This window comes from Typopeltis vanoorti, chromosome 2 (assembly GCF_054136105.1).
Source record: "Typopeltis vanoorti isolate ZY-2024b chromosome 2, IOZ_Tvanoo_1.0, whole genome shotgun sequence".
Classification (NCBI taxonomy): Eukaryota; Metazoa; Arthropoda; class Arachnida; order Uropygi; family Thelyphonidae; genus Typopeltis; species Typopeltis vanoorti.
In genome coordinates, this window is record NC_143550.1 from 111,787,248 (window position 1) to 111,811,969 (window position 24,722).

The window sequence follows — 24,722 nt, forward strand, 5'->3', positions numbered from 1 at the left end:
ATGCAACCCCCCCTCCAAAAAAAAAAAAAACATTGAGGGACTTACAGAGCTTTGTAGGAGTAATGGTTGTTATTATCAACTGAGCTGCTGCACCATTATAAACAGTATGAAACATCGTGAAAGTTTATTTTTCACTTGGTTAGACTATAATAAATTTAGTTTAATCTTTTATCCAAGTGTGAGCAACACAAAGTTTGCACCTGAAAATATCTTCAGGACTGAATATGGTGTTGTACTACCTTTACTGGTGTAAGGTAGTGCAACGCATAGCAAAGGTGAAGCAAGCTACCAACACTCCTATCCCAGTATCTCCCATATTGCAAAACACAGATATGTATAGTGTTATGCATTAAGGGATTGGCCACTACCCAGACTAGTTTCGACCTTTATTGAGGTCTCTTCAGTGGGAGCCAGGCCCAGTGGTGGAGATACCAGGCAGAAGCAATAGCAAGGTCATCTTTACCTATAGGAGTTGCCGAAAGGTGCAACACCTTTTTTATTAAATTACTCTGAATTTAGAGAAAGATGTTGAAAGTTTATTTTTCACTTGGTTAGACTATCATAAATTTAGTTTAATCCTTTATCCAAGTGTGAGCAAACAAAGGGCTCCCACTGAAGAGACCTCAATAAAGGTCGAAACTAGTCTAGGTAGTAGTGGCCAATCCCTTAATGCATAACATTATACATATCCACAAGGAGATGTGTTTTGCATTATGGAAGATACTGCGATAGGAGTATTGGTAGCTTGCTCCACCTTTGCTATGAGTTGCCTGGAGTTGTACTACCTTACTCCAGTAAGGTAGTACAACACCATATTCAGTCCTGAAGATATTTTCAGGCCAAACTTTGTTTGCTCACACTTGGATAAAGGATTAAACTAAATTTATTATAGTATGAAACATCATTGTTATTGCTGTGAGGGGTGACCATATTCATTATTGAGGCACTTTGATAATCTTATTTTGATGTTGAATTGTTACATAATATTGGATTTATTGGATCATGGTTTTGATAAACACTTATACATAATTGTCTACTAGTTTCGCCAGCTGTGTCTGTCTGGCTTTGTCAAGACGAGAAAGGTTATACTAATATTAAAAGCAAAAACAAAAGAATGCAGTAATGACTTAAAAAAACAGTTAAACAAATTGGAGAGCACACGTGACATCAAACGCATAAAGCGTGAAGACTTAGTCATTGTTATTAAGTTGTGTTTTATAATTTTTCGCGTAATTTAGTTCTGCTAAACTTAATGAATTTAATAAGTTTTTCCAAATGTCTTTTAATATTATTCCCTGGTTTCTGTTGAAGTTATTTCCTGTCCGTAGGACTACTGTAGATTCTTTAAAGGTTCTACATCTGTAATCCTCTTCGATATATGGCATGGAGCTGTTGTCCCAATCTATTGAATGGTTTGAAGTTGAGAAGTGATGTGCTAACCCTGAGGTATCTGTTCTATTATTATTGACATCTCCGACATGTTCCTTCTTTCAGATTTCTAGGCTTCATGAAGTTTGGCCTATGTAAGTCAGTCCACACGTACATGGTATTGCTGTAAACACCTGCATATTTATAGAAAGTGACGCTATCCTTAGGGGATCTTAATAACTGTCGTGTAGTGTAGTTATGGTGGTTTAAAAACAACTCTGATGTTAAAAGGCTTCATAATTCTTGCTATTTTGGTGGAGACTGACTCTGCATAGGGTATGATGATAGATGATACGTACTGTGTCGCCAGAGGTTGTTTCTGTAGAGAATTTTATTGATTATATTTTGAGGATAATCATTTTGTGATAGAGGTTTTGGTATAAGGGAAAGCTCAGCAAGTACATCTTTTTCTTCTGTGATGATATTTTTAACTCTGTCTTTTAGCATATGTATAATGCTCAGTTTCTGTGTATAGTGATGATTAGATGTAAAATGGAGATAAAGTCCAGTATCTGTAGGTTTATGATAGATTGTAAATTTGATTTGTCCATTATCTTGTTTTTTAACTAGTACATCCAAAAAAGATAATTGATGGTTGTTTTCCAATTCTAATGTGAATTTAATTTTATGATGGAAAGAGTTTATTTTTTGGAGGAACTCATGTAAGGTATCTTCATTGTCTTTCCAGATAATGAACACATCATCAACATATCTCCTATATCCCAAAAATAGACTTCATATGTAATATTGAGTAAGATCTTTCTCCACTCTCAGAGACGATAGTAAATGAAATAAGATTCAAAAGTACCATCATCCTCCAGCCAAACCACCAAAGTTGGAAGGTTGGCCAGTATGGTAAGAAAGACAAAATCAAGATTGAGAGGAAATTAGCAGTACAGTTTAAAGGTGATCCTAAAGAGCTCTTTCTGTATGTTGCAAGTAAAAGGAAAAATGATCATGGAAGAATGCCATTGGTAAGGAGGTAACTAAAGCAGACGAAATAGTTGAATTATTAGTGACACCTTTGAAGAGTATGTCATCCAAGTGGAGATCTTGCAGTTACAAGAGAGGAAGGCTTATTTATATGGAAATAGAGGTAGATGAACTGGAAGTGCATAGGATATCACAGAACCTTGATGTGAATATAGCTATGGGATTAGATGATATACCAGCTCAAGTTTTACAAGGTGCTAAGGAATTGGCAATGCTGTTGACCATATTGTTTGAATCTCATTCTGGGTTGGTCCCATAGGGATGGAAAGAGATGAAAATAGTTTTATTTGCATAAAGAAAGCTCCAAGACTGAGGTAGCAAATTACTGACTGATCAGCATCTCAGGAGTTGTGGTCAAGATATTGGAGAAGTTGGTTAAGAGAAAAATAAAGGAATAAATACTATATATGTGGCAACATGGTTTTGTGAAGGTAGGTCATTTCTCAGTAACTTACTCAGCTTTTTATAATGTAGTGACAGCTGAGTTGGTTAAATGTAATGGGTTTTTACAATGATACTGCTAGACTTTTCAAAGGCTTTTACCAGGAAACCACATGAAATTACAATCAATAAATTGCAGGACATGGGGATGGATATAAAGTTAAAGTGGATAAGGGGATGGTTGATGGAGAGATACCAGGTAGTAGTTTATTCAGGAGTAGTCCATTAGAAGGCCTGTGACTAGTGTCATGCTGCGGGGTTCTTGGGCACTACTATATAATTTGTAGATGAATGATATAGGAAATGAAATGAGAGGAATTATTAAGTTATTTGCCAATGATGCAAAATTGATTAGAGCAGTAGTCATTAAAGATGTTCAAATTTTGTAGGATGATTTATATATACACTGACAGTATGGGCAGAGGAGAATGGGTGTTAGTTTAATGTGGCAAAGTGTAGGGTTGTGAATCTCATCTTCCTTTCCCTCTTTTACCTTGCAGTGTCGAGGGTTTATTAATTATTGGACCTCAAACCGTTCACAAGATAAGGTGGTCAGCCCTACATCCCGGTGTATCCTATGTCTGTGGTGTTACAGTTCTCAAGGCTTTTTTGCCTGCTTTGGGAGATGAAAAACCCCAGGATAAACTGGGAGAAAAAACCCTACTGTCCATACCCAAGACCAGCTAACTTGGCTATGGCTGAGGAAGATCCTTCAGCTCCTCACGTCACTGACGGGGATGGAACCTGGAACACTCCTTCCCCCAGGCATATGGTTGCAAAGTGCATAGCCACTAGGCTAACCACGCAGACTAAGGTTGTTAATTTTGGGATGAAAAGATTACTAGCTGTGTCTTATTAATGAAACTGTACTCCAGGAAATTGAAGTGTCACGGATTTGGAAGTGTTAGTGGATAGGGAGTTGAAATTTAGAGCACATATTGCAAAAGTAGCTAAAACATATCATTGGGTTACTTAGTTTCTAAAGAACATCCTAATAAGCAGATTATTGTACCTCTTTATAGGGCCTTGGTAGATCCCATCTTGACTACCATCTGTTTTTACATATCTGTTCACTCAGGGATGAGGTAGAGAGGATCCAGAAACAAGTGACAAAGATGGTGACAAGTCTATATGAAGAAATTTTTTACAAACAGGTCTGGTGGTGAGAGAATTAGCAGCCATTTTTGGAAATTGAGCAAGAGTGTGGTTAGCAAGGGTGTGAGGACTATTTTTGCATGGAGAGTAGTGACTGAGTGGAATAGGTTGCCAGAGTTTGCTGTGGGTTGCATGACTGAATAAGTTCACAGCAAAGTATGACAGATATGCAAATGTTGGATAATGCTTGAATAATGTTTAGGGCCTCCCTTGATAAGTCTATGGACTCCATGTTGCCTGTATTATTATTATAATAACTTGTGTGATCATACTTCCATCTTTTGCATCATCTGACTTCCATAGAGGAAAGCCAATATGCTGGCTCTTTTACTTTTCATCCAAATTTTCAATTGATCTAAATTAACATTCTTCCACCACTTGAGTACACAATAAAATAAATGTGCTAATGCCTTTTTTTATTCCTCAAAGGGAGTAAGCAAAGCAATAACTTTTGGATATGAAGGGCAGGCAGTCAGTTTCTCCACCCTTAGCCAATCAGAGATAGCCAGTCCAAACTATGATTTTAAGTGAGTTCTATTGAAGAGAGTATGATAGACAGCTGTTGACATCTAATGATCCCTAATGTAATATATCATTGTCTGAAATTGTATGGGTTTATGGTCACTTTTCTTGAGTTGTGGAATTAAAAACCAGAGTTAACAGGACAAAGAACCCTACTTGACCATTTCAGAAATCTTCTAGTCACTGACTAGAACTGAACTTAGAATGCTTTTTTTTTTCGGGTGTTCTAGATGCAAATGCCATTTCCACAAGGTTACAAACATCTGAGTATACGATATCATTTCATTTTTCTGTCAGAAAGAGATCAGAAGAATTTTGTCCAAAAGGCATCACTTCAGGCACAACATACTAACCTAGTTTAGCTTGAAATATTAATTCCAAAAGACAAAGCATTAATTTTCTGAAGATATTTCCATGGTCACCATTCTCAGACCTGACATCAGTAACTCCTACATCCACTAAATATTATGATATATGCATTTGCAGTTTGACCCAAATATTTGCAAATTTAAAATTTCTTCATTTATTCCTAATCTTTTGTTGTCCTCAGGGATAAATAAAAATGTGAAGAAAGGTTATTTTTTAAAATCTTCAAATCTAATGTAAACAAGTTTCTTTTTAGTCTTCTGCTTGTTCTTCTTGCACTATAGAATGAACTACTGCTAGCTTTTGGAAACCTAAACCTCAGTTTTTAAGGCTTTCTGTGGTATCTGCAATAGGTATCAGCTCACAGCCTGACATTCTGAAGTAGGCTACATGAGTGAGAGGTACATGGACGTTTTTTTTTTTTGCACCATTTCACAGCTAGGTAGTATTCTCCATAAGTGTTTAGCTTTATTATGCATTCTGTTAACAGGATTGGAATTGTTAATTCTCTTAACAATTCCAGTTATAATATATCCAATATGCCTGTATTAAGGAATTTTGATTTAAATTTGACAACTGTTAGTACCCAAATTATGTATTTATGTACCACTTTGTTGTAGAAAACTAATTACTGCTGAAGCTGTTTCAGACACCATTATGATTGCAGGTTGCTGCGGCAACATAATGACTAGACCAATGAAAATGGTTAATTGATATTTAGGGTAACAACTTGCAGTAGTATAATATGATTAAACTAGAAAATGTTCGTTAGTAGTGCAGCTTAAATATTTAATTTAATTAAAAAGTTTAATTATTTCACATTGAGAAGAAGCTATGTTTATATAACTCAAAAGCATTCATGAATTATGTCTGTCAGTCGTGTGCACTTCTAGATCAATATGTGAGAGGATAAATAAGTTTCTGGAAGGAAAACAGCCTGATGCATAACTCATCCTTTAGAAGGAGGCCTCTGAAGAAATGGTAGGCACAGATTTTTCAAAAGAGGGAGAGAAACCTCCCAAACTATTTGCAGTTACTTTTCTGTTTTTCTTCATTTTATACTTGCATCTGTCATACCTAATTTATAAATTTCTTTTTAATTTTATAAAAACTTAATTGGCAGTATAGTAAAATTTTAAGTATCCTGATTTCATTTTATTATGGTTGTATAACATTTCACTGTTCATTGGGTTATTTTTGTTTGTATCTTGATCTTTCACTCCCTTTTATTCTGGGAAAAAAATAAAACTTATCAAGCTTCTGAATGACTAATATGATTGTATTGATTTGAAATATTGGACAATCGGATAAGGTATTGAAAAAATATCTTAAGTAATTTTGATGTTTAGTAAGTTTCTAAATACTAAATTCATGTGTATATATAAACTGTTGCCATATGATCACTGCAAGTCTGAATGGATTTCATTATATGCGCTAGACCATAAGTTTTAAATTCAGGCAGCAAGGCGATGCCTGTCTGAAAAAAAGTACTTGTACATTCACTGAGTTGGCATTGTGCTAAGAAGTGATCAGAGTTGTCAGTACAGCCAAAGTAGTGATGATCAAAGTTTGAGCAGGGGAATATCATTAGCATAGTGTGAGCTGTTTTAGTTTCTGTGAATCTTAATTGTTGACAAAATCTCTTCTAATGCTAACAATGATTACAGTTTAGTTTCTAGCATCATGTGAAATTGTTGCTTATTTAGATGACCTTCGCCATAGTGTTCATTTTTAATCCAGGCAGCAAGGTGATGCCAGGATTTTTATCTGGGTTTATCATTAGTCAGTTCCTAACATTACTTATATAATTAATTTAACATCATTAAGCAGAAAGACTTATATTAAGTATTACTCCATCTACACTACCTATCAAAAATTTATGGGACATGTAGAAATTAATAAAGTAATATGTCATACTTTGAGAATATTGTTTGTTTTGGAAGTGATTATGAAAAGCGTGGAGGATAAGATGGGAAGAACAAAAGGTCAACCCTGGAAGTTGTGTAAAGATATGAAGAAGGGTGTAAGGAGTAATTTTCTTTACATGGAGTCAAGTGAAATGCACTGTGAATGCAGGAGTTTAAATGATTTCATGGTTCAATATGATAGACATACCATGGAGGTTACTGTATAATAATAATTCCTTGTTAAGTATATAATATGCTTTTGGCTATAGTATCTACTTCAATCTATTGTGGAATCACCATATTTCTAAGTTCCATTAATGATGGAGCCATCCTCGTTACATCTTCGTTCTGTGTTCCATTTCATGCTGAATTTTTTTTTTTTATTTAGAACAGTTGGCTGTGTTGACCACTGATAAGACTATTTTACAGGATGGAGATAGATGGAATAAGAAAATGTGATTCAGATTTGGACTCTGAATATACACTCATGAGCCAAAACATGACTACCTGCCTAATAATAGTGTTTTGGACCTCCTTTGGTGAGGTGAGATAATTGCTTGGCTCCACTAGATAACAGAAGGTGTCCTGAGGTTATTCTCCATAGACAGACTGTTAAGAATTAGTGCCTTGGATGTGTTCTTTTGGGATGAGAGGACAGTGATGTTTGTGAAAAATTCCCATACCAGGATATCACTGGCCTGTGTCTGGCCATTATGTAGTTCCATTTGTTCAGAAAAGGCTGGGTAGTTACATTTTGACTCATGAGTGCATAGTTCATAAAAAAAAAAAAAAACATCTAAAAAAAGTTGGGTTAATCTGTGAGGGAAGGATTAATCTGTTAATCGCATTACCCCTGCCAAGATAGCATCAAACAATTTGAAATGAAATGAGAAGTGAAGTAAGTATAGACAGCCAGTGTTACTAAAATTCCTTATTTCAGTTCTTTGCTAGTGTGAGCATCAGTTTTTGTTTGGGCCTGTCGGCGTTTGAATTTAAAGGAGGGCCCGGATACTAGTCTGGTCGTTCAAGTGGATAGCATACCCTCCCTCCAACTATTAGACTGTGGCCATGGATGTTTTTGTATGTCTTTAATAAAGTGTGAAATGAATTTCATCACTGAAGCTGTGTGCCTGAAGTAGTCTGAAAAAGTTTCATGTTTGGTCTCCAGAGTAGGGTTTCTGAACAATGTAAAAACATAAATAAATGGAAAACCTTCTCACCCACAGCACTAGCACACTACAGGTTTGCTAATCTCATGGGTAAGAGTCGAACTGGACCTCGGATCCAGTTTGGTTGCATCAAAAAGGTGCATAAGTTGTTCATTTGACAGAATCTAGTTGTGAAACATTATTTGCAATGTGCAGTCGTTCTGTCGAGTTGGAAAATGGCTTCTTTTGAAATTGTTGATGCTCATATCAGGAGAAATTGTTCTTGAAAGATATGGAGATAGATGTACACAGTAGCATCTTTTTCAGAAAAAAATAGCCCAACGATACACATTCAAAAGAGAGTACTATGCATTTTTTGAGATGCAGTTGATCTCTTATTTCGTACTGGCTTTCCATGACAAGCACATACTTATCCTGCTTGTTAATATAGCCATTCAAATGAAACCAATCTTTATGTCAGTCTCATCACTTTTGCAGGATGTTCTTCTAAGAAAACTTCCAAAGAAGACTACTCCTTTTAACATTTCCAAGGGATTGCGATCTGTGATATTAGTGGGAAAATAGTTTCACATCTTGAAATCCTGCATTATTTCATTAGTTGTATGTGTGGACAAGTAGTTAAGGATAAAGATGGAACCTGTTCATTTGCTTCTTAAATGGATTAAGGTTGTCTTTCGATCTTTCAAATCGCTAAGCGCACTGTTATATTCCTTTTGTGATGCTTATCACATGACATTACATAGCATACGTGGATAACCGCGTGTTTCGTTCGGCGGTCATGTTACTGTTACCGCTAAAGTGCAGAAATCAGTTATTCTGCAGATTATCTAGGTATTGTGCAGATTAACTACGGTGATCCGTTAATGTGCGGAAAATTGTTTCATTTCTCAAATTATTATTATTATTATTATTATTATTATTCCTGATACCTCCAAGGAGTCCGAAGACTCATCGTGGGAGGACATCTACAATTCTCTCTACACCTAACCTCTACTACGAATCATCTCCATCAACGCCATCTACCGCCCACTTCCAACACCACCACAACTAGTAATTTTTGTCTGTAAATTGCGTGTGTTCTGATGGGCCGATTTGTATGTATGCGGGATGAAAAACCCGAGTTTCCGGGAGAAAAAACCCTGCTACCTCCATATGAGATCGGCTAACTCACCTTCGATTGAAATCGACCAGATAAAGATTCCTCCCGTCGCGACGAGAATCGAACCTAGGCCTATTCCAATCGAAGGGCGCAATGTACCGTCGTTCTTCCAATTGCGCTACGGAGGCGCTAAAATTAAAATTACCTAGGTAATCTGCACATTACCTACTAGGCACTAGTTAAAGTGAAAATAAGATCTTTGCTGGAACAACAGCAACGTTTCTGTATGTTTAAATTAAGATAATGTTATTTATTTATTTATTGATATCTAAAGAATCAAGTTAATACAATCAAACAATCAACAAATTAGTTGATAGAATCAATCATCAATCAATTAATATAATACAAGGAATCAGTTTAAAATATTATTACAATTAAGAAAAAAAAACATGATAAAATCATGTTTACTTATTAAAAAACCAAACTAAAAGTGGAGGGAGAGGGGGAAGGAAATGAGAGAAACAAACTTTTGAACTTTAACGATACGGAAGCCGTTAATGTGCACATTACCTAGGTAAAATGCGGAAAACTCTTGATTCCGCACGTTAACGGAGCAAATCAGTTAATCTGCAGATTAGCTAGGTAATGTGCACATTAACGGTTTTCGCACTTTAGCGGTAACATTACCACCGAATGGAAGCTGTCTTTCATACTGAAAGAAATTGCATACTACTAAAGATAGTTTTTGCAGGCTATGGATGTGATATTTTCGCCATGAAAAGCTAGATATGCAAGTCAACAGAGAGAAATTATTTTTCTCTCTGTAGAGCAGTGTTTCTCAACGTGGGGCGTACGCCCCACAGGGGGAAATTTGAATATTTTTTTGGGGGAGGGGCAATTAGAAAATGATGTTGCATTCGTCACCTCATCACTGATATACTCAAAACACTCATCAATGTCGGCGAGAGGGGTGGTGTGAACATCAAAATCTTTGAGGCATTGAGGTGGGAGCATGATCCAAAAAAACCTTGGGAAATACTGCTGTAGAGTATACAGTATGCTTGAAATTAGAAGTAAAGTAAGTGTAATTGGTGGGACAATTTTCACAATATTAGACCACATCAATTTTATTTGCTAACGCAGCTTCATATTCCGTTCTGATAATATGAATTCAGGCATGGCGATAGCAAACTTTGCATACATCTAATGCTACATAAAAGCAAGGCCGTACTTATGCATAGGCGAACGAGGCTCTAGCGGGGGCCCGGAGCACCCTAGCGGCTCAAATCTCTCGCCTCGGAAAGTGTAAGTACGGCCCTGAGTAAATAGTGTGCTTTCTGGCATGCGAAAACTTACGAACATTATCAACAGATACAAACATTACCGCTTATCAAGTCTGATTTATGTGAATATCGTTTTTTTTGAGCATTTTATTGCTTTCTTTTGAACTCCGTAAATCACAGCTACTTCTAAATTTATTAGTCTATGTTCTGTACTCGGCTACGATCCATTTACGATTTGCCTGTATAGCTTCGAGTGTGTGTAAATATGAACAGATGGTTTGTATTGAAAGAAATTAATAACGTATTGCTTGCCTTTTGGCTGTTATTAATAACCACTTTAATATGTCGTGGAAGTTATAGTATTTTGTGCACATCTTATAAGCATCAGTAAGTTATACTGATCAGGAATGCCAAATTATGAGAGGCTGTAATTGGCTCCAGACATGTCTAAAGTCGCGGCTTTGTAATATGGAGTATTATCGTGTTGGAAGGTTATAAGAACTGGTATCATGAAATTTTCACAATATAAGAACATAATTGACGGGAATATCAGGGTACAACCGGCACTCATGATTCCATGCGGTACAACTAGTGGTCCTAATTCATACCACAGAAGCAATCCTACAGAGTAAGGATCTTACATCCTTACTCTGCCATTCCACACGTCACTGGTGGAACACCGTGCTCAAGTATATGTTCTCTGGTCATCTTCCATACTCAAAACGCCATTATCTCACCAAAATACTGACAAGAGCAAGAAACGTGACTCGTCTCTCTACAGGAACCCATTTTATTACACCATGATCCTATGTCGATTGATATGGATTAGCAAAGGGTTTGGACTGAAACCCTTTCTTGAAAACAAAACCTGCACTTGTCTGTTGTAGGGATAATTTGCTTGTAGCTGTTCGAACCTTTATATGTTTCTGGAGGTATGACGTCGAGACAACACCTGTCAGCATCTTAGACCTACCCGTGATATGTTGGACTAAGCTCCACTTGTGGACGTGAGAATGCTTAATTGATGCTCACATGACATGTATAGCCCCCCCCCCCCAGTGATATTGGCTCTTCATCCAATCATTCAGAAATACTGTTACCTTTTCGAATCTTTGATCTGTATAGGTCACAGAAATTTCATATTGCTTTACCTGACCCATTTTCCTTCAGTAAAAGTACTTATGAATAAAGCAGTTTGTAAACCCTTTAATATTATCAGCTTAACTCCAAGAAATATTGTTTATTCTGATAATTCAGAAAATAACTTTGGAAAATTTTCTTTTTACATTTTTTTTTATCTAGTAGGTAGCAGCTGGAATATTTTTAGCTGTGTGTGTGTGTGTGCAGATGATTAAACTCCTCTGTATACCGTGGAGTAAATGCAGTTGTATTGCGCACAGCAATGGGATATTTACATTTGCATTTTTATTTGCAAAATCAATTATTCCTGGGATCCTTTGAGAATTGTGACTGATACAGCTCGTAGGTTTTCATTAATATTCTAATGGGGAACTTATTCATTTCTTCTCTAGTTAAACACACACACTGTTGTGCTTGAAGTGTGTCATAAGTAGTTAAATAGTTTTAAATGACTCAAACACAGAACATGTAACCGAGTGCCCATACATATTCATTTGACATTTTTTCTTGCATTTGCTGAATTAATTAAAAAAAAAAATCAAATATTCTCGAATTACGTTTTTGAATTTTGATTCTTACAGAGATGGTATGGAATACCTCGTGATAATATACTACAGTGGACAGTTCTGTGGTGTGTGTGTGGGGGGGGGATACATGTTAGATCAATGATTTGATCTACATGTAAGATTCTTTTGACTGTCCAGAAGAGGCTTTATATGTAGATCAATTTGCTGAATGATTAGAATGGTTAGCGTATCCGCTCTCTAACCAGTAGGCCGCGTGTTCGTATCATGTCTTGGGTATGGATGTTTATTGATTGTCTTGAGGCGGGAGATTAATTTCATCTCCCAGTGTGAGACCACATCCTGCTTACTGGGGGGCCTAAAGTGGCTTGAAAAGGGATTCATGTTTGTCTCTAGAGCAGGGATATATATAAAAAAATCATTAGGCCACTCACAGTGCTAATAATAATATTCGTATGGCGTCCTCCCTTTTAGAGAAATGATTGTGTGTGTATATATGTATGTGTGTATATATAATGACTGTAGATCCTGTGTTTGTTCTGAGGGTGGAAAAACCCTCTACCTCCGCATGAGATCGGCTAACTCAACTTTAGTCGAAAGAGACCAGATAAAGGTTCGTTACTTCATAGAAGGGAATCGAACCCTGGTCTTTCCGATCAAAAAAGTGCTGAGCTACGGTGGCTCAACAGTACTAATGTGCTTACAGTCAAACTTATTTGAGTGGAAATCACATAGATAAAAAACAAGAAAAAAAACATTGTTTTCACCACTTCTCGGTAAGTGTAAATTGTCATTCCACTATTTGATATATCCTGTTAATAATTGTTGCCTTTGTCGACAGCCAATTGTTTTCTTTTTAATGAGATAATCATTTCTAAAAGAGAGATTGAAATTCTAGAAATACGCAAAAAAAATTATGAGGAAAACATGTTTATTTCTCGATTTCATTTCTGATGCTTTTGCAGCATCACCTTGCTATATAATAAGGTGATTGAATATTTTGCATTTCACTAAAATATGAAAACATTTCTGTAATGCTTCAAATATTTTGTAATATTTATTTCCACGAGTGCATTGTACCATAACTTCAAAACTACATTTTTAAAATTATAGGTATATAAATAAAGCGAACTTTTGGAGTTTATTGCGCACTGTGCCAAATCATCCTTCGCATTGATGATAAAAATAGTTACTTCTAAACAAATAATTTCCCCACCGTCAATACTCACCGGTTCGCAAAACTTATTACCAAATCTTAGACCATAATAACACCGGTTCTTGACAGAAGGCGAATTACATCCTATTAGTGAATTTGTGAAAAGGAGCAACTGCATCATGGAGATTATCATTTTTTCCAAGTTACATTATCTGGCATAGTTTCACTTTTCATCTAGCTTTGTAATAACAGGAATTGCAGCTGCTGAAGAATCCAGCTATAAACCACTGAACTAGCTTATTTTTCATTTCATCCTTAATCACAGGAGCAGCCTTCTTCATGTATTTTCCAAAAACTACAACTTCTAACTGTTAAAGAACATTATTAGACTCCTCTCATAACTTCTGCCTGCATATTATACTAATATGCTATAGGTTCTGCAGAGCTTGGGATTTAGTATGCCTCCATACTATCGGCCTCTTTGGGTGCCAACGGTATGAACTCCACGAAATATCCTTATTTCTACCAGGATGCGTGCATAATTAAAACCAAATGCGTTCAAAGTTTTCATATGTTTCGAGGGGGAAAACCGAAGCACCCGAGAAAATTCAAACTCCACAGCATAGTCTGACATCGATTGACTCAGCGCTGGGTGGGGGCTGGAATGAACAGCAACCGGTACTAACCCACGAAGTTTACCATCAGCATATCTTATTTTCTCATTCATTTTCTTATCATTTATTTATTTAATCTGTACATGGTTATGCGCGCGAACAGTAATACTGGCATATTCAGCAATGCCGAATTAGATAATCATGATACTTAAATTTTAAATTCGCCTGTCTTTTTAGCCATAACACCTAATCTTTCCTACAATTTATCGAATTTATACTGAAAGAAATTTTAATTGGTTATATTTAAGTATTAAAAGAAATGAAAGCAAAAAAAAAAAAAATTGCTTACTCTATATATTATATTGTTTTATATACGTAATATAATTTTTATATAAAGAAAATTAATTTTTCTGGTCGTCCGCTGTAGTGTTCCATTGCGAAACACTACGTAGCACTAGTTGCGATCATTATATTTGATATTATTTTAATATGCAATGTTGTTCGCGAGTTAAATATGGGCTTAGGTGTCAAGTTTTGAGATTTTATGCAGTTTAGCTTCATGCTTTGATCTGGCCTTCGAGAAATTTCCATTTTGTGGTTGACCTCGTCGCATTCCAGAACACTGGGAATGTTTCTAGAACAGCAGGACAAGGACTACCTAAGGCTATGACCCTAGTTCAGCATTGTATTAGCAGCTAGACGCAAGAGGAGAGCAGAGGCGCCCTCTCATCTAACACTGGACTCATGTGAAGCAAAGAATCTTGTATCCATTTCAGTAGTACGCAGGTCACATGCGATGCTCTATAATGAATAAAGTTCATTGCATGGCCTGTTCTTCTGAGGAGTGAATATTTACTTCAATCATTGTAACCACGTTACTCTAATCAATCAGTGGCGGTTATTAGTACAATTTTATACTTGCTTTGTGATGGAGTGAAAGGACAACTCGAAGGAGTTTCCAGAACACTGTCGAAAGCGCTCTTTGAGAATCTTGTGTGAATAGAAAAAAATTCACAATCCTACATGGCGAATAGGTTGATAAATTTTCGGATGACAGTGATTTTTTTCCATACAGGGTTAGTGTCATTGAGGAATATATTTGGTCTCTTGTGGTGGACGATTTACATCCTTTAAAACATCAGATGTTTAATATGATTAATACTCCCTCCCTGAAGTAATGCAACTAGGGTACCTTTGTGGTGCAGTCGGTAGCAATGACGCCCTTTGGTTCGATCGTAGAAAAATATTCACCAAACTATTTATTTAAAAAGATGAAATTCCATCTCAAATGACCTATAGTGCTTTTCTTTTCATGTGGATATCGAGTAGCTGCAATATAAACTTTATCGTTTCAGCACAAATAACTTGTACCTTCTGTTGTAGTTGGATTACTTGCCGTTGAAATTTTTTTTTTTTTTTTTTGCAAGTTTTTAGATGAGTTTCGCAGGATAGATTTTATTCAAAATTAAAGTAATAGTTCGTCTCCAGTTGGTTGAATTTACGAAATAAGTAGAATATCCATAAAATTTGTCCAATTAATTTAATTTTTGGTTCCAGTCAGAATTGAAAAAAATTGGAAAATTATTCGAAATAATTTTGCGAAAATGTTTTCGATTGTACAGATAGTTGCCATTTTAGTTTAGAGTTCTATCCAACCAATTTATGTTTTTCTGGCCGGTTAGTTTTGCTGGAGAAAATCCTGCCACTCCTGTATTGAGACCAGCTAACCCATCTCCATTTAAAAAGCACATAAAGGTTCGTGTCCTACATGAGATCTGAACATGGGCTCTTTCCACCCAAAATGCATCTACTGAGCTGCTAAGGCTTTTGTTAGTAACAAAATTGTCTGCAATTCATAGGAGCATATATATATATATATATAATGATGAGCCTTTTTATGTCACGTTTTTTGTGAAATGTTTTGAAACTCAGGGGCTACCCTGAGTGTCGAATCATCAGAATTCAAGGAGAACCGGCCTTCCAGTCCAGAACTCGGGGTTGGGCGCCGTAGGCGCCAGGGGGGGGGAGTAGACCCCCTAGTGTGTGTGTGTGTGTGCACACACACACACACACACACACACACACACTAGGGGATCCTACTTTAGTAACGGTCTTAAATACGGAATTTCAATATATTCCATGAAGCCTGAAAAAATTATCACCTGAAATCTTTTTGCCATAAATAAACAGTTATTACATTTGTGGTGGTCGGGGACGACTTTCAACGTTTTGAGCTTAAGACTTAAACTGTAGTGCATTTGGCCGAGAAAAAAATTACGCTTAGCAGAGTTTTGTAATTGTCTGCAATACTATACAAGTGGTAGTACAGTAATACAGTAATCAGATAGTACAGTAATTCAGAGTTGAATTACTGTACTATCTGACAAATTTGCATTTTTGAAAGAACTATTGCCAAAGTTATAGCACACACTTTTAAATGTCGACCTGTTGTCGAGACAATTTTTTACCTAATATTTTTGTTGCAGAATGTCGTATCGACACTTAATATTCTAAAACACTAAATTTCATTAAGTCCATCCAGCTGGTGGGTAATTATCAATCAGTTCAAATCGTTTTGCTAATAAAAAATGACCTGATTTGAATGGATCACACGGATATTTTTGTTATTTTTAATTTTTATTAAACTCCATCTAACCATAGTGGAGTCAGCAAAACTGTGTTGAGTCAACGAGTCTTGGTTGTTCTTAGATTTTACTGGGATCCGAACAGTGAGTTAAAGCAACTTTCTTTTCTCTATCAAAATAAATATTTCTGTACTCTAAACTACAGCATGACTTACACATTGATTTTATATACTTTTTTTCTCCCATTTCTAATGTAGTGGTTCGCCACTGCATTGCGGATTTAATCATACAGTAGTTTGGTGTCGGTCTAAGCAAAAGCTCCCCCCCCTTTTTTTTTTTTTGGAACATATTCTACTTCATTACCTTTTTATCAGTAGGAAATTCGTTTTACATTAATATACTTTTTTTATTATTAGCTTCCTAATTTGCTAACAGTCTGACCTACATAAAGAATTCTAAGCGTCCACTTAGTTGGTAGTAGGCATAGACCAGTCACACATACTATTTTCTTACAGGCAAGTCAAACGACTGTCGCTCAAAGCTCACGTGTTCATTAAAATAGAGCTCGAAGTACTGTGTATAAATTTTTGAGCTGTTGAACAAGTGTTTTTACTCCAACTATGATTAATATACTTAATTTATATAAGATCTTGGTAGCTTTCTCAGTTGTTTTCAGAAAATATGAAGAAAATGATTTGGTGTGTGTAAGATGCGTTCCACCAGATTGAGTTTGGAAGTCGCATACATCGAGATAATTCTCGTGAAATAAGCAGAAATATCGACAATACCCCCCCCCCTCTGTTTTCGCTATAATGACAGTTTTTATTGGCAATATTTTTCGAAGTGATATGATCATAGCAATTGCCAGCGTGGTTGGCCGAATGGTTAGCGTATTATCCACTGTCCAAACAACGCGTCGCGGGTTCGAATTCCGCCTTGGACAGGGGCGATTGTGATTGTCTTTAGGATGGAGATGAATTTCATCGCACGGTGAGACCATTGCTCTATTGAAGGTCTGAAGTAACTTGAAAAAGTTCCATGTTTGGTCTCTAGAGAAGGATTTCGGATTATTGTAAAATATATAATTTTACGAAAAAATAAACCTTAGCTCGTCCACAGTACCCGTGTACTGTAGTTTTATTAAAACTTCATTCCGGGGGTGGGAAGAAGTACATAACATTCCTCACTTTTTTATGTATAACTATTCGTAATTTTTTATGGCATATCAACATTGTATATTCTGTAATAGTTATAAAATTCCGCTAAGTTTGACTTGTTCTCTGTATTAATTAAATGCACTGAGTTACTTTTGTTTCTCATATAAATTGCGTTATGATTTGTTTTCATTGTGAAACGACACGAATTGCGCAATTCTTTGACATGCACTGAATATTTAAAACCACTTAGTGAGCAACTTAATTCACAAGAGAAATATGTTTAGCTTTGGTTTCCGGCGAACAATGAAAGCCACACTCCGTACGTATAGGAACATAGTAGCTCTGGGAAATTCAATAACAAATGGAACTGTGATCGATTCACTCCAATGCCTGTTATAGGTTTTACTTTAAGGTTTACCTTTTGTAATAATTATCTCCCCGTAATAATATTTTAGGCGAAAACTACGTACTCTATGCATTAACATAGTTCGTTATAATTTTTGAAATATTTAAATTGGCATTTTTCTATTCTTAGTTTGTTTTTCTTCTCATTCATATTTTGTAATTGACAATCAGGACTGACACATTTGATTGTTAGAAGGCGTTTCTTTGTATACTAATTAAAGATTCTTTTTATTTACAAATTTCTGTATATAAGGTTTTTTTAGTGTATTATTGGAGAAAGTTTTGTGTTATATCGTCTCTTTGGTGTATATACCTCATGTCTTTGGACTATGTAAGGCCAAAAATTTCGCTTCTTTAATCAATATACTCATTTACTTTTAGCAGGTTCTTATAGGACCAAATTAAAGTTGCTTTTAAAAATTATTTTTTTTTAATTTCCCCATTTAAGACCCCCTCTGCTCTCCAGCCACAAGCTGTAGTATGTATATCTGTAGAATGGATGAAAGCTTTTAAGTGAAACAGTTTTCGCATATCCTAATCTAAGCTGTCACCTAGTTTAGATTAGAAAAATGAAAACTAGTGGGTAAATGACGTTCTGTGCCATAACCGACCCTTTTATTATTATTGAAGGTTTGTAGCGACATAAAACTAATATTCGGTCTGGAGGATAAGGTTTCCGGCTAATATAAATTGTCCCACCCAGGGTGTTAATATACTTATGCTTTCGTAGGTAGGAAACCGAAAAGGAAAGGCTATGAAAGACGGTGGTTCGTTATTTATCTCATTCACACTCAAATATTCCTTATCTCATAATCGTCTAGTCAAAGAACGAAACAACATGAACGGTTCTTTCAGAGTCCTGATGCCATAAACTGGTCCTTCTTAGTTGAACTATGAAGTTCCAAATTCCAAATGTTATATTTCATTTCACTTGCGTTATCCACTGATTAAAGCTTTCCTATCAATTTCCATATCTTTCAGAAAGAACAAGGAAAATATCCCAATCATTTAATAATCTTTCACCTAGTGGCTCATGCCGTGATTTTTCTGAGATAAGATATATTTCACGTAGTATTTATTTTCATTTCGGATACGGTCATTCTCCTTCCCATCCCGTTGAAAGGTGATTGCCTTTTATGTTAAAGCCACGGTCCTAATTTCCCATTACATTTGTCATTTATGATAAAGTAACAGAAAGGAAAAATTTCCGTAATTGCCTTTATATACAAAAATTTATATTCGCAATAGACATTTTATCACATTTTTTTCTTTGGAGTCGCAATAAGCACAAAGGAGAAATTTTTCTTCGTCCTTTATTTACTTGTCACGACTGGTTATCCTACTAGCTAAAAAATCATCGAAGTTATTGTCATCCACTGAAAATAACACTTTCTAAAAGTAGCAAAATAAGTCCCTGCAAACATTCAACTTTTCTTTTCATTAGTACCATTGCAGAATCAACGTCTGATCCTCTGTGCTTTTTCCTTTGAGATTGGTTTTATAAGTTGATGCTATCCATCCTGCACGGTACCACACAATCCTACAGCAGAACGGAATTAGCTAATGGAACCAGTTTTGAAAGTACTTGAATATATGTGATGGAGGTGTGTATGTGCACCTGAATGTCACCGAAGTATTTTTTTTTAAATTCATATTTGAATAATTTCATTAGTTAAAATTTTAAAAGCAATTTTTATGAAGTATGTATGACACTACCTACGACACTATTTTGAAAAAAGGTAGAAGGTGATTTCATAAAATAAGGTGTTACCTTTAGCCGGTAACATTTCTAAATAACCACTCGTCTGTGTGGAGTCCCGTCGTCGGTATAGATGCTTGTGATTGTTTCTAGACTGGAGATGAATTTCATCGCTCGATATGAGACCACCGTCTCGCTTATTGGAAGCCTAAAATAACTTGAAGCAGCTCAACACAGAACCACTTTCCAATCATTTATGCCATCCCATCGTGGATCCTACCTTATTCCATTGCACAGCTGGATGGTTTGGAATACAGCAAAGCACCTGAAGCTTTGAAATTTAATCTCTGTTAATCGTATGTATTCCCCAGTAGGTTTACCTATTTTTGTATGATGAAAAATCCGAATTTCAAGCAGTGAAAGTTTTGTTTATGAGACAAGGCTAACTCACCTTTACATGAGAAGCCCCTATAAAGGGTTCTCTTGTCCTCCTAAATGGAATTAGAGCTAAGGTCTTTTCAATCAAAGGCAATTGAATTCAGCAAGGCAGTTTCGTGCCACAAATAGTCGCTTTCTGCTAAATCGAAGCGCTATTTTGATAATCAGCAACACAAGTGAAAGATCATTTGGAACCCTTAAATTTATTAGTAAATTCTACTGGCTGCACCGTATTTTAATCTCGAACAGTATTTTTTTTTAATTTAATTTTTTATTTTTATTAAGAAAAGGGATAAGAAATATTTGCAGTATGATTGTTATATCATTATCTTGCGATTTGCTTTTTAAAAATAATAATGATACCGGATACGAACACTTTTTGTTCGTTTTGGTGTACAAACGGGACTGTAGCTTAAAAGAAATTGCAACCCTTTGGTCTCAAATTGACAAATCTGAGTTGGGAGGAGGGATGATTTTCACTGCTCTGTCGATCGCTTATTATTATTCTGCATAGGATTAGCAGGATTTTAAGAGCAAATCAAAACATTCCATATTGAAGGTCGCTTTTTTATAACATTCGACTAATACGTCGGTGAGCAAACCAGTCTTATATGAAAGTAGTAGAGCTTTTCCTTCCGTTAGATAAATATGTATATGAACATGAACACACAGGATTTAAGTTACTTCAGACCTTAAAATGTCTTATAATTTCAGCCAGACTAGATACTTCAAGAAAAAGTATGGTGTAGTCAGATAACACAAATTATTAGTTTAGCTGCACTATCATTTGCTTGTCGAAAAACAGAGTTGCAATTTCTTTTAAACAAGGCAGTCCCGTTTTAGCCTGCAGTCCTATACGCGTTGTAAGCTTTTGCGGTTATCGTGGCTTTTAAAATTTTCATTTAAATCTTATTTAAAATAAAATTTCTTATCGGTGAGTAATTAATGCTTGTGATTGCTTCTAAATTTTGCTTTCAATATAGTCAATATGCGAACAGTTCGTAACTGTATTGATGAGTTCTTATGATATCCGAACTCATTATCTGATCGCATTATTAAATTTGTACCAGCGCTCATATCCACTGTTATATCCACTCAGTAAAGAATTTGTGTGTATATAGCTAGGTTGACTTTACCACGATGATTTCATTCCATCATTATTTGCATGTTAGCTTTGTACCTGTTTTTGTACAGGCTGTAATAAAAGCTGCTTCTCTCCAAGGCACTTTGCGATAAATGGGCTTCTCCCGCCGATGTAATGCATTCTTCGTTTCCTTAAGTGCTGTATGCGATGCTAAGTTTCCAAACTGCTTGTTAGGAAGTCGTGACCATTGAATTATTTATGTTCTCCTTAAAACTTGCTGGAATTTTAGAAATTTTATAATGTTTTGCTACAGATCTCTTTTCTTACATAACAGTCGTCGCTATTCCGAATTTATGTAAAATTTCCTTGAAATTGCTATTCGAAAAAAATACATATTATTATTGCTTTTCACTCTGATATTGATATGGACGATTCTTCTTAGTTTGTTTATTGGCTAAATGGAAATAAATTTGATTTTTTTTTTTATTTGAAATCAAACTTTAAAAAATTTTTCATTTAGACTTCAGAGTAAATTCATATCCTATCTAAACATTTCTTGTTTGTTTTTTTTATCATTTTTTTTTCTCTTTCCCGATTGTTAGTTCCACTGCTTTTGAATTATTTTGCAGACCATTCATTTCTGGAATAATAATATATTTCTAGAAAAACTGGATACGAAAAAAAATGCTTTTTGTTATTTTTATGGCCATATATATTCATTTATTCATATATTCACTACTAATTTCAAGCCCTTCAAAGGCTGACTAAGTTGAACCAAAGGAGGCGTTCTTTGTGTACGTCTGTATCACTGTGAAGAATGACACTGATTAGTTTGGGATTCGAACTTAATTCTTTCCTTCCAGAATGCGTGAAACATTGTCTGAGTACTTGAGTTGTGCTGTAGAAAATATCTACGAGTATCTCGTATAACATAAAGACCAGCTATTGTCTCTTGATTCCAAAGTGCGTTATCAATTCATTAGCATATTTTTACTCCGTTTTATTAATTATTTCTTTTTCCTGTCATATAAAAGGATAACATGGAAATGCTTTAACTCTTTCACGGTTTCCTTTACAGTGTACATGCATATTATGGACTATTTTTACGTATGGAATTGATATTAGTAGCGATGCTCAGTTCATGGAACATTACTCGACTTCGCTTTTGTCCATTTTAGATCACGTTTTCCAATATGATCAATACTGATGATTTTAATCGTAATTATAATACAATATTCATTTGTATGTATTTGCTATTAGCACATGTATTTGTCATACCGATCTTAATGAAGAGATGCAGATTGTGGGTTGTAGGAAGTTAGCCACCACGTTGTCGCTACATTTAACTATTATTATTGGTTTGTTATGTAGACATTTCCTGATGCAATTGCAGTACATTAAGCGCGGTTATTGGGATTGTGAAGGGTTGCAATATATTTTGTTTCAATACATGTTATAACTGTGCGTTAGCTCTACTCCTTATAATAAAAATTGCTTCACTATCTCTCGCACTTCTTATGCATTCATCCATGATGGAACAGTATTCTTTCATAAAACGTGTATAACATAATGTACAGATTTGCTTGTTCTGCGCTGGTTATTTCATTATAGCCTATCCAGATCGCGTGTCTTCAATCAAACAAAATAGATTATTAATCTAACACGAGTATTTTACATATTTACACGGTTTCCTTTACAGTTCTCTGGTAATCGGTATCTTTTGGTTATCCAACGATCCTTTTATTCCTATTTTGCTGGGAATAGTCCCAACTGTTGTGCAGATATTTTTATTTATTCATTGATAGTCTGTTATTCGCTAACCTTTCTGTACTTTTCAGAGATTTTAAAATACTATTTCTCCGTCGTGATAGTTGACATTTACAAAGTAATGTATTCACTGTTTTTGTCTTACATTTCTTTAACTTCCTTATTCAGCGGTAATTTTTCAGCATTTCATTTTTATTGGGTTCACTTACTTCGTCACGATAAGCTTCTCTGTGCTAGTGTGTACGTATTTTACCTTTTGCAACATATTCAGACATATTATATATATATATATATATATATATATATATATATGCAAGTGCAGGTTTAGCTGGTGTTATTAAAAACCATGCAACTTATGAAGATATGAGGAAGGGCAGTAATTGTTCGGAGCACAGCGCGAAGCCATTGGATTCCGTCCAAAACTTACCTTAAGCCTACGCACTATGACCAGTAGCTAAGAAACTGCTGTTATTTTGCGGACAACACTGCAGCATTTTCCTGTCGACAGCCAACTTTTTTTCCGTTAGAGCAGCAGCTTTCCTTTTTAGGGAATTTTCGGCCGTGACATAACGTTTTATGATGATAGCCGAGAGCATTGTAAGACATTACTTTTGGTATAACTTATTTTTCTTTTTTAATCGTATATCACAAGTAACATGCTAACAGTTACCCTCTGGGAAGTTGGGAGAAAGTATATCTCTTGTTTCAAAAGATTTTTTTTTTCGAATGCGAGATATTTCATACATGGAATAAATTCGGAATGTAAGTTTATAAAGTTGGCAGCTGTGACTTGTAAAGAATCGATAGCAAATTCTTAAGACAATGCAGATGTTTATAGTGGCCAGAATCAACTGTGATTCAAATAAGATTTTCTGCTTACTGTATTTGAAGTGAATTAAATCATTGTTATTTTCAAAGAATGCAAAGGACAGCTCGAAATATTTTCCATTTGTCTTTATCATTCCATCTGCCATTATCCTCTAAAACCGCCTTTCTCATGAAGTATTTCCCAGCAGGTACAATTTCACAGATAATTCTCCTTTTCTTGAGCTATTGCGGCTCAAGGCATGTAGCAGTAGTTAATCGTATTTACCTTACGATTAACCTTTTTTTTTTTATTTCATTTAAACTTTTTAATAAAACAAACAAAACAAATTTCTTCTCTGATGAATTCGTGCATTCAGATGTTTATTCCGCTTTTAGTTTTTAACTGTAATTACATCAGTCTGTGGTGGTTTTAACTTGAAAACTCTTTTTCCTGATGCTTCATACCTCGTCGCTGGTGCCTGCTTGGAATATGATACAAATTCCAGATAATAATCGGACTCCAACTTTGTGAAGGTAATATTAGTCAACAAATTAATTTTAATATATTTTTTTTTTTTCTTTTGTAACTAATTTCATTGGCAAAAATACACGATTCTACTGTAATGTACGCAATGAATTAAAAAAAAAATAAACCCATCATGCAAGCTTTTTAGAGATGTACGCTCTTTATGTATTTTTGGATTATGTTATCATGAATTAGTCGGCAAAAATTCTAAACATTACCACTTATTGTATCTATTGCTGCTAAAGGCATGTGGCGGTAGTTTGAAAACGACTGCTGATATGATTTCGAGCATATTCGGTAAAGGTGGTATAAGTATCTCCCATAATGCAAAGCACATCTCCTTGCAGACAGTATAATACTATGCATTAAGGGAAGGGCCACTATCCAGACCGGTTTCCCTGTAATAAGTGCGGGGTTACCTCTCCAAAAACTCGTCGGATCCCCTGGAGCACCCAAT

The 24,722-nt window shown here is 35.4% G+C and overlaps 1 protein-coding gene across 1 annotated transcript in view; it reads left to right on the top strand.

Moving 5' to 3' along the window:
• Cals (calsyntenin 1) overlaps positions 1-24,722 on the top strand; it is a 365,963-nt gene that overhangs the window by 45,229 nt on the left and 296,012 nt on the right. The window lies entirely within an intron of this gene.